The 14,941-nt window shown below is 36.8% G+C and overlaps 1 protein-coding gene across 10 annotated transcripts in view; it reads right to left on the minus strand.

Moving 5' to 3' along the window:
• The window catches only part of RGS7 (regulator of G protein signaling 7), a 239,595-nt gene that overhangs the window by 199,497 nt on the left and 25,157 nt on the right, over window positions 1-14,941 (minus strand). The gene's annotated exons all lie outside the window — the stretch shown is intronic.

Consider the following 14,941-nt stretch of genomic DNA (forward strand, 5'->3'; position numbering starts at 1 on the left):
GTCTGCTAAGGTTATGACAAAATTAATTTCTGATATTAACACAGTGGGGACAAAAGAAACTTCTACAGCTTTGATGGTTCCCAAGAGATGGAACTCTATTAAAATGGGAAGATGTCATCTCCATTCTACCTAGCAGTGGACAGTGCTCAGTGATAAAATCTGCCTAACAGAGCATAGGGTACAGCACTGCTTATTAAAATAGATCAGTATGTCCCATAATAAGATGATTTTCCTAGTTGTTTATAAAATTATACTAAATAAAGCAATTAACTAAAGGTGCCAAATGCCTGACATGTGCTAAAGACTTTTGTTGGAAAATAATTCTGGAAAGCCAATAATGCCAAGACTCAAAAGAAAAAATTATTAAGTTACTATTAAAACAATTCCTGCAATTTAGAATAGAAATCAGCCTGAAACCCGGCCAGTCACAGAGATCATTCTACCCTGAAATCCAATGGGCTGTACTAGGCACTCCTGTTCATAACCTCAAATCTTTAGGAATTCAAACCAGAGAGCTTTTCCTGAGCTAAGCAATAGTTCTGTTCACTTTTGCACTCTGCTGTTTAGACCCATTTCTACCATAGATCTCTTTCAGGACAATCAAAATTTGAAATTGCAGACACTAGAACATTCTGTATTTGAATAATGACAAGAAATCGCAAACCTCCTACCTGTCTGTATTCATATGAACAAGAAATAAGTACAGAACTAATGAATGCTTATTCAGCAAGCACCTTTTCTTTATCACATTACTGTTTCCTTCTACAAGGGGAAAAAATTAAAAGCTTAAAAAAACATTTTTAAATGCTACAATACACAATGTTAAATGTTGTAGTAACAGCAGCATATCTCAAGACCTGCACTCAAATGTTTGCCTTGTAGGCACCCTTGAGAAAATCAAACTGCAAACTCAAAGTATGAAAATTAAGTTACAATATCAGTGTAATTATACAGAAAGTGCCACACTGACACCTTGTAATTTTCTAGCTGTTGGAGCAAGGATTGTTGGAGCTCTACTATGGCTACCATTTTGCAATAATTATTACCTACTATGATTATGGAAATAAGAGATGGTAATACTAAACTATTTCTTACACATTGGAACATTATGTATTAGGGCAAGGGAAACAAGGAGGGGGGACAAGAGGAAAAAGACAAGATATAGGTCATATGTGGTAGTTCAAGCTGGGATCAATGAAGCCCATGCACTAACTTCTCTACAAAACGTAGTTCGTTTGATCTTTACTGAGCTGTCACTCAAGCACATCCCCAGCAAATATTCTTCTATAAATGTAATTCTGTCATTTCTGCCAGTTACAGGAGAGAGCTGCTAGTGTTGGTGTTAATGACAATTGCCTAACTGTGCTTATCAAAACAAAGATACTTAGCTAAAGAGCAGAAGTCTTGTTTCTGACAATAAGCTGTAACAAACAAAATTAAAATCCTCAAAAACATAATACAACTTAATGATAAAATCTCCAGATTTTTCAGATCATTGAATCATTTAGGTTCGAATAGACTTTTGAGATCATCAAATCCAACCATTAACCCAGCCCTACCAAGTCCCCCACTAAACCACATTCCTACATGCCTTCTAGGCACTTCTACACATCTTTTAAATACCTCCAGGGGTATTTAAACTTAGACTTTACTTCCCTGGGCCATCTGTTCCAATGCCTGACTGTTGCAGCATATGTCACAGACAAGACAGCTGCAACACACAGAGTATCATCATACAATATCAGAAAGCATCAGCCCATACAGAGCAACATCTTACCACATCAGAAGGCTTCAAGCACCTGCCCATACAGAGTAACACCACACCACTCCAGAAGGCAGTAAGCATTGACCCTTCTTGTTCTTTAGCCCAACCTTTTATAGCCCTCATGTTAATGCACTGCACCTGTGTGCCCTCTGTTGCCTCTGGTGATTGGTCAGTGCACCTGGGCACTCCAGGTCTCATTACCTTCAATGCTGCTCACCTGCTCCTCACAGCTACAGCCCATTGGGGATGAGGCTCAGCCACAGCCCCACTCCCAATTACCACAAACTCTGTGCCTACACTTGACAACCCCATAGATGAAGAAATCATCTTTCTTCAGGATAAACACCCTTGGCTCCCTCAGATGGTCCTTTACCAGACCCTCTACCAATTTTGTTTCCCTTGCATTTAATAGAATCTTAACATTATTCAATTAGAACAAAGAATGTCAGAATAAAATAACACATACAGTTTAGATTGGAAAGTCACTAGGGTATGGACACTAAATCAATTTTAGTTTCTTCTCCACTGCTTTGGAGAGAATTATTTTCTGTTTTTTAATCACAATCACAGATAAAAGTAAGTACTTTTATAAATGTAGCAATAATTTTAAGAATGTCCCCACTCTGCAATAAAGCAAGTCTGAACCATGTGATTAGAGGCATAATGTAGGCCAAATCATCTGACACTTGCAGTTGCCATCACACACTTAGAACTCTAATCACTCACTCCTTTTCTAAACACATGGATAATTTGGAGAACAGGCCAGCAGCACAGCATTGTTTAAAACAGGGTTCTCCCTCACCGAAAAAACCAGCCAAACAACCTAGTTTTTACACAAAGAAATATAGGGAAATATGCTTCCACCAGAATTAGCTCCTGCTCACCAAGTGTGCTATTTCTCACATCTCTCCTGATCAGGTAGTTTAAGTCAAGACTCTTCCAGCTTATGGCAGACAAGGAAAAAGTGCTAGAGGTAGGAAAATTATTAGACCTACAAATCATGGTTAGAGTCTTGTTTAAAATGAATTTAAGACTTAAATTCTTCTGAATGCAGGAAGACACGGACACACACTTTTTTTTTTTTTTTTTTTGCTCACTTGTTGAGTTGGATCACCCTATTATTCTTCTGCATCAATTCCTCTATTTCCAGTTGTTTCATCTTCTTTACTCCTTGACTTTTCCTTTGGTTCACAAAACTTTGAAAAAAGAAAATGCAACTTAGGGACAAAGAACAGGAAAAAGGAAGGAGGAGTGCTATTTTCTGTGTATTGTTTTGAAGCTCTAATTTAGCTTTCTGGTGATTCAGAAATGTAACCATTTCATACATTTTCTTCTAATAAGTAGATGGTTGTTACACCAACACTTTTAATCTGACACATAAAATTTCTTTCCATGAAAGGCAAATACAAGGAATATTTGAGACTGCTCCATGAAACTAACAATGTCAGTGGGAAGAACAAAGATCATGGCTATGAGTCTAATGACAAGTGATACAATTTTCTATTTTCAGGGTGATAGTAATTTCCACTCCCTCAGTAATTTCACTAGAAGGCAGTGTTCATGTACTTTTTCAGTTCAATGTTAGATATTGTTTTATAAACAGCAAATATAAATTCTTTCAAAGTAAAGTATTTTACTTTTTAACAACCACTGTGTTCCACTCTTCACTGAAAAAAAAAAAAAACAGCAATAATAAAACTCCTTACAGATGAATTATCTTACAGGAAAGCAGAAGTTTCTTCTGCTCCCATTTATTTTCCTGTAATATGAAATCCCTGTCTGCAAAGCCAAAGCAAGCTGCAGGAAGCTACAGTTTGCATAACTATAGGAAAAAAAACCCAAACAGTTGTGGATAGAGAAAGATGATAAAAGTGGTTTTGACAAGAAAAAATACATGAAGACTTACATAAGATTTTTTTAATCAATTAAAATATAAGGCAAACAGAATTACATTACATTCATTCCCACCCACAAACAAAATTGCCTATAGCAAGCTGCAAATTGTTGCCCCCAGCTAAGCACAAATATATTTTCAATCCTATATACACATTGAAATATAACTAGATTATATATATAGGCTTGATTAAAGTTACAGTTTCTGTTATGAACAAAGCTTTAACTGGGTCATCTATAGCTTAAGCAAGAGTTTAATCACAACTTCTCCCTGCTCTTAGAATAAACAGTAGGATTTTCTGAAATGCATCACTTCTTATCTTTAGATTTTTCTGGTATCTTCACCATGTTCTGAAGAGAGCTTGCCATTTCACTTGACCTCAACATACCATTACACATGATAAGCATGGAAATTCATATTTCATAAAAGGACAAAATTTCTCCCTCGTGGGACTACCTAAGAAAGTCTCATCCTTTTCCTTTCCTTTTTCTATCTCTTCCAAGAAAATGTGTGTTTTGACATTCTGTGAAATTTTATTGAAATTGCAAGTCACCTTTTTTTCTAGTATATGCTCTTAGTGCATAAAAAACAGCTGACAGACATTGAGAACTCCTTTTAAAAACCTGGTTTAATATGGAGTTTCATAATGTTGCACGCTCTGGACTAGGTCAGACACCTTTTTTTTTAATCAGTTACTTCCTACGTGGGCTGCTGTGTGTAACCACAGAACAAACTGTCCCTACATTATTACCCAGACTTGTAATGAGTGCAGAAATGTAAAGCAGCATTTTTGGGCACTGAGAGGTTTGTACCCTGCAAACTTACCTTAAACTGATTAATTATGAGAAGGACACAATGTGTCTAAAACCTTACATAAACAGAAGCCATCTATATCCATTAACCAAATGGATTAGAAAGGAAAAAGAAATCCTTGTCTCAGGACAAGAAAGCTAAACAGCATAGAGATTATTTGGTAAGATATTTAACATTTACCCTATTTGCTCTGGTGTGCTGTGGCTTTGTTCCAATCTTCTGTCTCATAATGCTGCTCTGCCTTACAGCATTCAAGGATATGTAATTCTCAAAAATCAACAGAAACGGCTGCCTTTGAAGTTAGCCAAATCAACTTAAAAGGTTTATAAAAATACTGATGCAAATGGCCATTTTGAATGTATGAAGTCTCCTAATTTTCAACATCCAAAATGTAAGTTTTTTTCAATAAAGAAAATATTTCATTAGTTTTCAGTGACTTATGCTGAGCTATACATGACTGCAAAGCATACGACTTGAACTACACAATCTACAAACAAAAAATAATTCTGGTTAGTAAGCTACTGCAAACAAATTTCCACAAGAACTATCATCATCTTGACTGTATTTTTATTGCATTATTTTCTAAGAGAATTTTAGAGATACTTGAAATCTGCAAGATTATTTGATTACATAAAAAAGACACTAGCTGTGCCACGCTCAAAGGAATATATCCTTCCCAGCAACACACTTTTTGTCCTAACAAGCAGCACTGGACATTTTACAGTCTAAAACTCTGCAGTGGTCTCATTTACATAATTACATAATTATTGCAAAGTATGCGTAACTCTTTTGGGATTGTTTTCTTTTTAAAATCAGTTTTAAAAAACATTAGAGATTGCACGTATATTAAACTACTTCTTCATAAAAGCATGTCTTGCCATGTAGAAGTATTTAAAATGCTAGATCTATGCACCTGGTCAAAAATTACTTGTTACTGTTAAAGTCTATTTTTTAATCATTGTAACATCTCTTTCTTACATTCCTTCCTTGCATCAGCAGTAGAGAAAATCATTGCCTCCTCTAAAGGCAATCTTGACTGACTACCTAGATTCAGAAGCACAGCCCTGAATTTCTAAGTTGGACAAGTAAAAACAAACAGGTTTTCTGAGACAATGGCCACCTCCTAGTTCCATAGAGCTTCCCACATTGAAGGCACTAAATTTAAGATGTGTCTTTCGTTGGTTTCCTGCAGGAGCAGTAAAAAAACATGCGTTATACCATTCATCAAGTCGTACAAAAGCCTGCCATACATAACACCTGAAAATAGAAGATTGTCTCACTGGAAGCACAGCTATTTCCTAGAGTAAAATTTTTATTTCGGAGCCCATTTAGCATAACTTAAAAAAAATCTTTTAATCCATGCAACAAGTATGGCAGCCTTTGAAATCTTCCTCAAAAGTACCCATAATGTGTACTAGAAGCAAAACCACAAAACTCTGAAAAGTGTGATGGGTTCTTACTATTACTTTATATGGGACTCAAACTTTATAATTGGCTGAACTGAAAGACAAATAAAAGATATAGGTAATATCTTTAAAAGTAGTACTTTGAGGGCAGGAAGGGTGAAGAGTGACCCTAAATATTACCATACCATGTTTTAAGGCTCGTTGTCAAGCAGAGAAAGTCAAGTACTGCATCATCAGGACAGTCAATAGATTTGGTAATTTACAAGCTTTCAGGAAATTTTTATTTCTCAGATTTTTTGGGCACAGTGTAGAACTTGACATGTCAGATCAGAAGCTCCTTTAATATTAAGGTAAACTAACATCTAGGATGGCTCCTTTTTCAACTCTAGTTGAGGTTCTAGCTTAACTAGTATTCTGTCACTGTCAATATGGTGTTAGCATTGAAATCTTGTCCTTTCTCACAATTCCCTTTTGCTCCTACAAGGAAAAAATAAATAATAATGTCTACAGTAACAATCTACACATTAATTTACAAAATGAGGACAAATTCCACTTCTGCTCAGAGTAGTACCAGTCCTAGGTACAATTTCAGCATGCATCTCCAATCATGTATTGAGTACTTTTTCCAAGAGATTTATTGATAGTGATAATGAATTTTGAAAATACTACCTATAAGCAAGCCAGTAAAGCCAGAGATAGTTAAAAGCAGGCAGAGAAGGCAGATGGCAAAAGGCAAGAGTTTTTGAAGTCTGCAAGTTTACAGAAACAATTATTTGCATGCTGCATTTAGTCCTGAGACTCTGTTTTTATACAAACTACTCTTTCAACTACATAGTCTAAAGGAAGTTTGTTCAAGACTAACAATCCACTGCCAAGACCTGAGGACTTAGGATGTGACCTCTTTTGTACAGTGTTACCCTACATTCTGTTCTTCCATTCCCAGCCAAAACTGGGTTTCAAAACTTCCACCAAATGCACCACATCCTACCAAGACTCTTCCAGATTTGCCCTTTTCATTTTAGGTATAGTATAATGACAGATTTCACAGGGAAGAATTTTGGAATCTCTTATACATAGCAAATGAAAGGGGGTATAATCAGAGACTCACAAGACTTTTAACTTTTGCAAGTAGGCATTTATATTTGCCATGCAATCCTGTCATTTGAGTATTTTGATTAGAAAAACCGATCATACTATATCATCATACTATATTTACTTCATTCAGCAATTCATTACCTCATAAATAAGCGCTTGTGAATTGAAATAAATCAAGACATTTTCTGTAAAGGCATATCAGCTTTGTAAGTTGCCTCATTACTTTTAAATAACAAAGAGTTTCTCAAACTGTAATAGTTTATATAGAAGTTTAGCAAATTTCAGGTACTCCTTAATTAAGTGACAATATGACTTGCTTTATTCCAGACGTAATAGAGATATTACTGAAACTCTGAGCTTGCTGTGTTTTTTTATGGCATAACAAGTCATCATACAAGGAAAATTCTTTGTGGCAATCAAAGCCCTGAAATTTTTTAAGGCATATTTTTTGAGGCTTCACCGCACTTTGGGGAAGTAGTTTGTACATGATGGTAGAAAAGAATAGTTTATGAATGCATTTATTTTTCACTTGCATTGTCCATTTAGCCTCATGGATAGACTGTTGTTTGTTGCAAATGATTTCACAGGCAAATGCATTTTTAAAATTCAAATCCTGTTTCAAAGTCTCCAATTAAAACTGCACGTCCTCCATTTGTATTTTAATAGTTCTCTGTAACAGAACTAAGGATGCAATTACTGTTTTTTCTGAGAGCATAAATTTGTGTTATGCTTGATTTTGAGTATGACAAGGTCAAGTAACACAGTTTTGTTAGATCAAATGTTCATAACTAGCTTTCTTGACAGCCAGTGTAAATGCAGTGTTGTCACTGGTCACATTTATTTCCAGAAACATAAAAAACACACCTTAATCCCATTCTTAAAAGAATAGTGAGAGGGAGGGAGGGAGGAAGGGAGGGAGGAAGGAAGGCAGTTCGGAAGGAAGGCAGTTTGGAAGGAAGGAAGGAGGGAAGGAAGGAAGGCAGGCAGTTCGGCAGGTAGGAAGGCAGGCAGGCAGGCAGGCAGGCAGGCAGGCAGGAAGGAAGGAAGGAAGGCAGGAAGGCAGGCAGGAAGGCAGGAAGGCAGGCAGGAAGGCAGGCAGGCAGGCAGGAAGGCAGGCAGGAAGGCAGGCAGGCAGGCAGGCAGGCAGGAAGGAAGGAAGGCAGGAAGGAAGGAAGGCAGGAAGGCAGGCAGGAAGGCAGGCAGGAAGGCAGGCAGGCAGGCAGGAAGGAAGGAAGGCAGGAAGGAAGGAAGGCAGGAAGGAAGGAAGGCAGGCAGGAAGGCAGGCAGGAAGGCAGGCAGGCAGGCAGGCAGGCAGGAAGGAAGGAAGGAAGGAAGGAAGGAAGGAAGGAAGGAAGGAAGGAAGGAAGGAAGGAAGGAAGGAAGGAAGGAAGGAAGGAAGGAAGGAAGGAAGGAAGGAAGGAAGGAAGGAAGGAAGGAAGGAAGGAAGGAAGGAAGGAAGGAAGGAAGGAAGGAAGGAAGGAAGGAAGGAAGGAAGGAAGGAAGGAAGGAAGGAAGGAAGGAAGGAAGGAAGGAAGGAAGGAAGGAAGGAAGGAAGGAAGGAAGGAAGGAAGGAAGGAAGGAAGGAAGGAAGGAAGGAAGGAAGGAAGGAAGGAAGGAAGGAAGGAAGGAAGGAAGGAAGGAAGGAAGGCTGAACCCTCTTAGGAAACTTAGTATATGCCATGCAATTTCCAAAGCTGTTTGAATTAGGTGATTTTTATTTGTCAGAATACATCTAAACCAGGAGATATATGTCATATATACTTTGAGTTTCCATTTTAAGCCAAATTTAATTTCAAATCATCCCAATGTAATTCCTGTAAATAAACTTCAAAAGAAAATCAGTTGTCTTTTAAAGTTGATTTTTATTCCAAGGCTTGTGAAATAGCAAACATTTTCTTATTTTTAATTCTCAGTTGTTAAAATTACACAAAAATAAGAATTATTTTCTTATTTTTAATTCTCAATTGTCAAAATTACACAAATTACAAAATTACATTTAATTCTCAATACATTGTCAAAATTACAACATCCACTACTACTACTCAAGAAAAAGCTATAATCTCACCACAAAATTTAAGGAGGAATACAAGCCCAGCCTCTTCAGCTACTCGTATTCTCTTCAGTCTATATATAAAACCATTCTTGAAAATCAAGTGAACGTGGCAATGCTTGGGCTTCACCTCTGAAAGAAGGTGTCAGGTTAGAAGTCCTACAATACTTTCAAAAGCAATGTCAGAATGTTTCAAAAAGTAGTATAGTGATATAGTCTTCATTTGAAAAAAATAAATCAAAAAGCTTTTTTTTCAAAGAGTTCAGCCTCATTTTGTAAAATCATAAAAAGCCGTTGCACTTAATCATTTGATCATACTGAGGTCTTGTTCCTACACAATAGCAAATTACATTCTGCAAAAAGTAAAGAAATTACTTAAAACCCTACACTAGATAGCTTGGGCCTTTCTTTCTCTTTTATTATATTGCTAACTGTGCCTGTCATAACAGATCATCCGGTTTCTAGCAAAGAGATGCATAATGAACTGCTTTGTGGGTGGGCTACAAAAATGCTGACAAACTTGACCATTTTAAATTACTTTTCTGTAAATCTCCTGACTGGAGTGCTTTGCATGTAAATTCCAGCAGCAGCAGCAGTTGCTGCCATAGCAACAGAGTTATTTAGGAAATAATTTAAAGTAAGTACCACATCATATTCAGCCTCTCATGAAAGAAAGCAGACTTGGCAGGAGGATGGGAAGTGGAAGGAGATATATAAGGTCTAGGGCTTTTGACTGACAAATGAGTTTGTATGTTTCCGATGTTTAGTAATGTACAGGAAATGATATAAATCAATGCTTACCTTTGCATAGTCCTTACCACTTTTATTGCATTTTTGTTAGAAAATCAAATAACACACAGGAACAACTTTACAGCTACAGCTACATGAGGTCCTTGCCAGCCCATTTCTACAGCCTGCTGAGGTCCCCTTAGATGGCAGCACAATCTTCTGGTGTATCAGACACTCCTCCCAGTTTTGTGTTATCAACAAATTTGCTGAGGAGGTACTCTGCCTCATCATTCAGATCATTAATAAAGACGTTAAACTTAAGACTCTTTAAAAATCTCCCTGGCACACCACCAGTTACTGGCCTCCAAGTAGGTTTTGTACTACTGATCAACACCCTCTGGCTCTGGCCATTCAATGAGTCAGTCAACCTCACTGTGCGCTCATCCTACATCAGCTTCTCTATGAGGATCTTATGGGAGACACCATCAAAAGCATTACTGAAGTCAAGGTGGACAATACCACTGCTCCACCCTAGTCTAAGAACCCAGCTAACTCGGTATAGAAGTTTATCAAGTTGGTCAAGCAGCACTTCCCCTTTCTGAATCCATGTTGACTACTCCTGATGACCTTCTAGCCTTCCAAGTACCTGGAAAGGCTTTCCAGTATTAGTTGTTCTTTCACTTTTCTGGAGTTCAAGGTTGACTTGCCTGTAGTCCCGAGTCCCCATTATTTTATTTGAAGATAGCAGTGACACTTGCTTTCCCAGTCACCACAATCATTCAAAGATAATTGAGTGGCCTCACACTCAATTACAATTCAACAACACCAACCAGCTCCCTAAGCACTTGTAGGTGCCTCCCACCTCAGGATCCACAGACTCATGTATGTCCAGTTTGCTAAAACTTGATCATCTTTCACCAAGGGCACCTTCTCCTTGTTCCAGATCTTCCCCCTAGTCTCTGGGGCCTGGGTTTCCTGAAGGACAGTCTTTACTAGAAGACTGAGGCAAAGAAGGAATTGAGTATTTCAGCTTTTTCTACCTTGCCCTGTTCAGCAGCAGGTCCACATTTTCAGTACTGGTCTTTTTGTCACTTTTGTACATACAAAAGTCTGTCTCGTTGCCTTTGCGATTTGGCTTTCCTAACTCTATCCATGTCTGCATGTTCAAACAGTGTTTCTCTGTTCTTCCCAGGAAGCCTATCCCTGCTTCCACTTCTATATGCTTTGTTTTTGTGAGTCAGTTTTGACAGGAACTCCATGTAAACCTCCTGGCATTTTTTTCCTGATTTTCTACTCTTTAAGATGGACTGCTCTTGAGCTTGGACAAGGTGATACTTGCATATTAATCAGCTTTCTTGCGTCCCTCTTTGCTTCAGTGCCTTATCCTGTGCAGATCTCTGAAGTCAGAGAGTCAAAGTCTGCTCTCCTAAAGAGATATCACTGTGATCTTGTTTTTTGCCCTGCTCTCTCATCTCAGAATCCTGAACTCTATAATCTCATAGTCACTGCAGCCATTCACATTCTCAATGAGCCCTTACTTGTCTGTGGGAGGTCCAGCAGAGCATTTTTCACTGTCTCCTTGATCATTGAGCTTGGGAAGTTGCTACTTGCTAAGAGTCTCATTCATTCATACACTTCTTTTAAGAAGTTTACACAATTACAGAGAAACTAGCTTCCAAAGGGGGAAGGTGAGGATTATTTAATTCATTTACAACACTCCTAGTTTATTACCAAACAAACGGCAAGAAAGCAAAATATATCTCTAAATATAATGTGAATATTAGCGTCTAATCAAGAACATGGCAGAAAAAAAAATGGGCAAACTACAGCATATTTATATAAACAAATAATATCTATATGAAGCACAAATCCATTTGACTCACCACAGAATGCAGAACAGACATACAAAGATTTCTACCTTTACAATCTTCAAAGACAAAACATTAATACTTGAAGTGGAGACCAAAATAAGTATTCCAATTACCATTAGAGAAGAGAGGAAATTTTCTTGGTGTTTTTTTGAAGACAAAAACTTTTGCGTGAAGTGAGCACTTTTTCACTAGCTGCAAGCCCCACTGAGCTCAAGGAGGTTGTATAGGTTGGAATGAAATCCCATCAGAAGAGTCTGGCTGCAATCTCTCCAGATTCTACAGCTAGCTTTCAGCAGAAAGCTTTTCTTTTTTTTACAATCACATATAAAATATAGCCTCATTCATGGAATACTCACTGGAGATGAGAATTGTAGGAAGAATGAGAATGTGTTATTATAAGTACAAATACTTCAATGGTGAATATGGAGTAAATTTAACAGATTCTCACAAGCAATGTCAGTTACAGCATACTATAATTCTAAATTCTTCCCTATTTGCTACACTAATAGGAATTGAATTTCCATATGCATGCCTCCATTGCTTTTATTCCATCCCCTGTACTTCACGTAGATAAATGAGTAACAGAACTTGTTTCCTAGACATGATTATGGCAGCTACATCCACACAAGCCAATAGGGACTTATTTATCTGCTCACCATCATGTTTTCTGTAAAAGATATTCTGCATTTCTCTTGAGGCATGTTTGCAATAATAATAAGTGCTCTCAAATATATTATTACATCACTCAGCCTTTTATATATATTTTAAAGTAATATTTGGTGTGTGCACATGACTACAAAACCAGCCATATCAGTGTGTGCTCACTTGCTGTAGCACTAATGTAAACCTACACTATTGAAAAATATCCTATTATCCAGGATAGTCTTGACAATACTCTCCTCGGTTAGATAAAAATGCAATGAAAGAGTTAGCCACGTGTCTCACCTTTCCATCTTAACAAGTAATGAACTGTATAAACTCATTCTTAAAAATACTGGGCAAGCCAAACCCATCTTTCACAGCAAAATTCTATTATTTCACGTACTGTAGACTATTCTGTATCAGCTCTGTTGCACATAGAAGGATGTTCTGAAAGGATGCATGCATCATACACCTCTTTCTGCTTGCTCATGGATCTTTGTAAAAAATTTGTATCCTGAACTTGTAAAAAGATGAGTTCATAACAGAGGTACTGCTGTACATTAGAATGTGCCATGGGCAGCTGATAGGCAATTCAAATGTCATAGTGTGCAATAAGTACTCTCTGCCATGCAGACATAGATGTTGACATGCAATATCATGAAGATCAGTTTATCATAATCAGGGATCTGTGCCTGAATGATAAAACTCTCACAGGGACCTTTTTCTAAAGGGTATTTATGCTCAAAACTACATTGCAGTGCTTTTGAGGATAGGTGCTACTTCACTAAAACTCAAAGTAAACATAGTGGAAATTTCTTGTCCCGTTGAGTATCTGAGAGAGGAACTGGATACCTTCAAACCTTGTTTTCTATCTTGATTAAATTCTCTGAAGATTCACTGTTTCTACTAGAAGCATTGCCATTGCTCACTGACCTTACTAAAGCATGTGTTGGGGATAAGTTAATTTCTCCATCGTAACTTCTCCTGTATAGTAACAAAATTTATTATAAACCCCTACCCTCACCTAAAAGGAAAAAAAAACCAACAAACAAAACAAGCACATTGTCCAACCAATTAGCTGCACTTCTGTTCAAAAAAATATTCTCCAAGTAATGCGGTCAAAATTTGCAGTTACATACTAGTATCAAAGATGAAGAAGAATTTTTGCTTCACACCAGGAGGCATCATTGCCTTCTGAGTCACAGAAATAACTTAATTACAGTTTTTGGTAACAAAATTATTTGCTTGACCAAGGTTTTAGCAACAGAACTATTTGATTGTCTACAGACTGCAATACAGACTGTCCATTTTTATTGCTTTCTACAGCTCTAAAGTATTTTTTTGCTGTCTGTACCATTACAAGCTACAAAGAGAAGGGAGTTAATTCACCTTGTTACTAGATCAGAACACCATGTATTATTGTTATTTCACGCTGAGATTTCCCAGTATTTTCTTCTTTTCCACCACAGCAGCTATGTTGTCTTTGGCATTCTAGAATTGTTTGGTTTGGAACATGCAAGAAGAGGAAGGCAAAAAGAAAGAAAATACTTCCCACAAATTAACAGATATTTCAAAATAATTTGCTTTAGTCATATTTGTTATCTTCCTTGTATTCAGATGTCTTCAGAAAGTAATTTAATTTTGCTGTCAATAAATAAATGTAGAAGTGTCTGCTCAAGTTCCACCAACTGCAGCTTCATCTATATTGCATTCTTATTCTCTAGAAATGACACATAAATTCAAATATCACATAATTTAAGAGTACAGAAGATGTTCAGTGATAATATCAACTCTAATGAAAAGGTTACTTATTCATTATGATTTCCTTCTATAGTTCATATTCTTTTTTTAAAAAAATCTGCTTTTGGTTAGAACTTCCATTACAACTCAGACTCAGCATTGAATATCAGTAGTTTCTCTCTTCTGTGAACACCAATTTTTCATATGAACATCTAGTAAATAACTAGAATCAGGAGACAAGGTTTAATAATTACAGATCAAATTTCCTTTTGATCTGTTGAAAGGCACTGTAAACAAATTTTAAGAAAAGCATCACAGTTTAGTATTTCTAGGTTAATCCATGGGCAAAATCAGAACATTTCCAAGAAAGCATTACCACACATCATTCCTGAATGGCCTGGCAGTATGAATGGGACAAATAGAATTGATTGAAAAAAAAAAAAAAAACAAAAAAAAAACACCACCAAAAAAACAAACAAACAAAAAAACACCACATTAAATCAGAAAGCAGTTGTTCAGGAAGATAAAACAAAAAGAGACTATTAGACACATTTAGATTCAAGGACCAATTTTAACCTCAAAACGCAAAATAAACACAGAGAGACATTAACCATATAGCAAGGCCATTGCTTAGGAGGGAGATTATGAGGATAAATATTTAACATAGTTCTCAATGTTTAAACATTAGACTGGACAATATTTGTGACAAAATATTCAACCAACCACCAGCCCAGGAGAAATATTTGTATAAGGGAAAACAAGTCTTTTTTCATTCACCTTAAAGTAGACTATAAATGCACACAAAACTTTCCCTGTCAGCTAGGACCCAGATGAATGGCTGGATATTAATTTTTTTCAAGTCAGTTAGTTTACAGCATATTTCGTTCATTTAAAAAAATTTCAAGGGCAACCTGCAGTGGAAAGTAGATAAGTACC

This window comes from Vidua macroura, chromosome 3, assembly GCF_024509145.1.
Source record: "Vidua macroura isolate BioBank_ID:100142 chromosome 3, ASM2450914v1, whole genome shotgun sequence".
Taxonomy (NCBI): domain Eukaryota; kingdom Metazoa; phylum Chordata; class Aves; order Passeriformes; family Viduidae; genus Vidua; species Vidua macroura.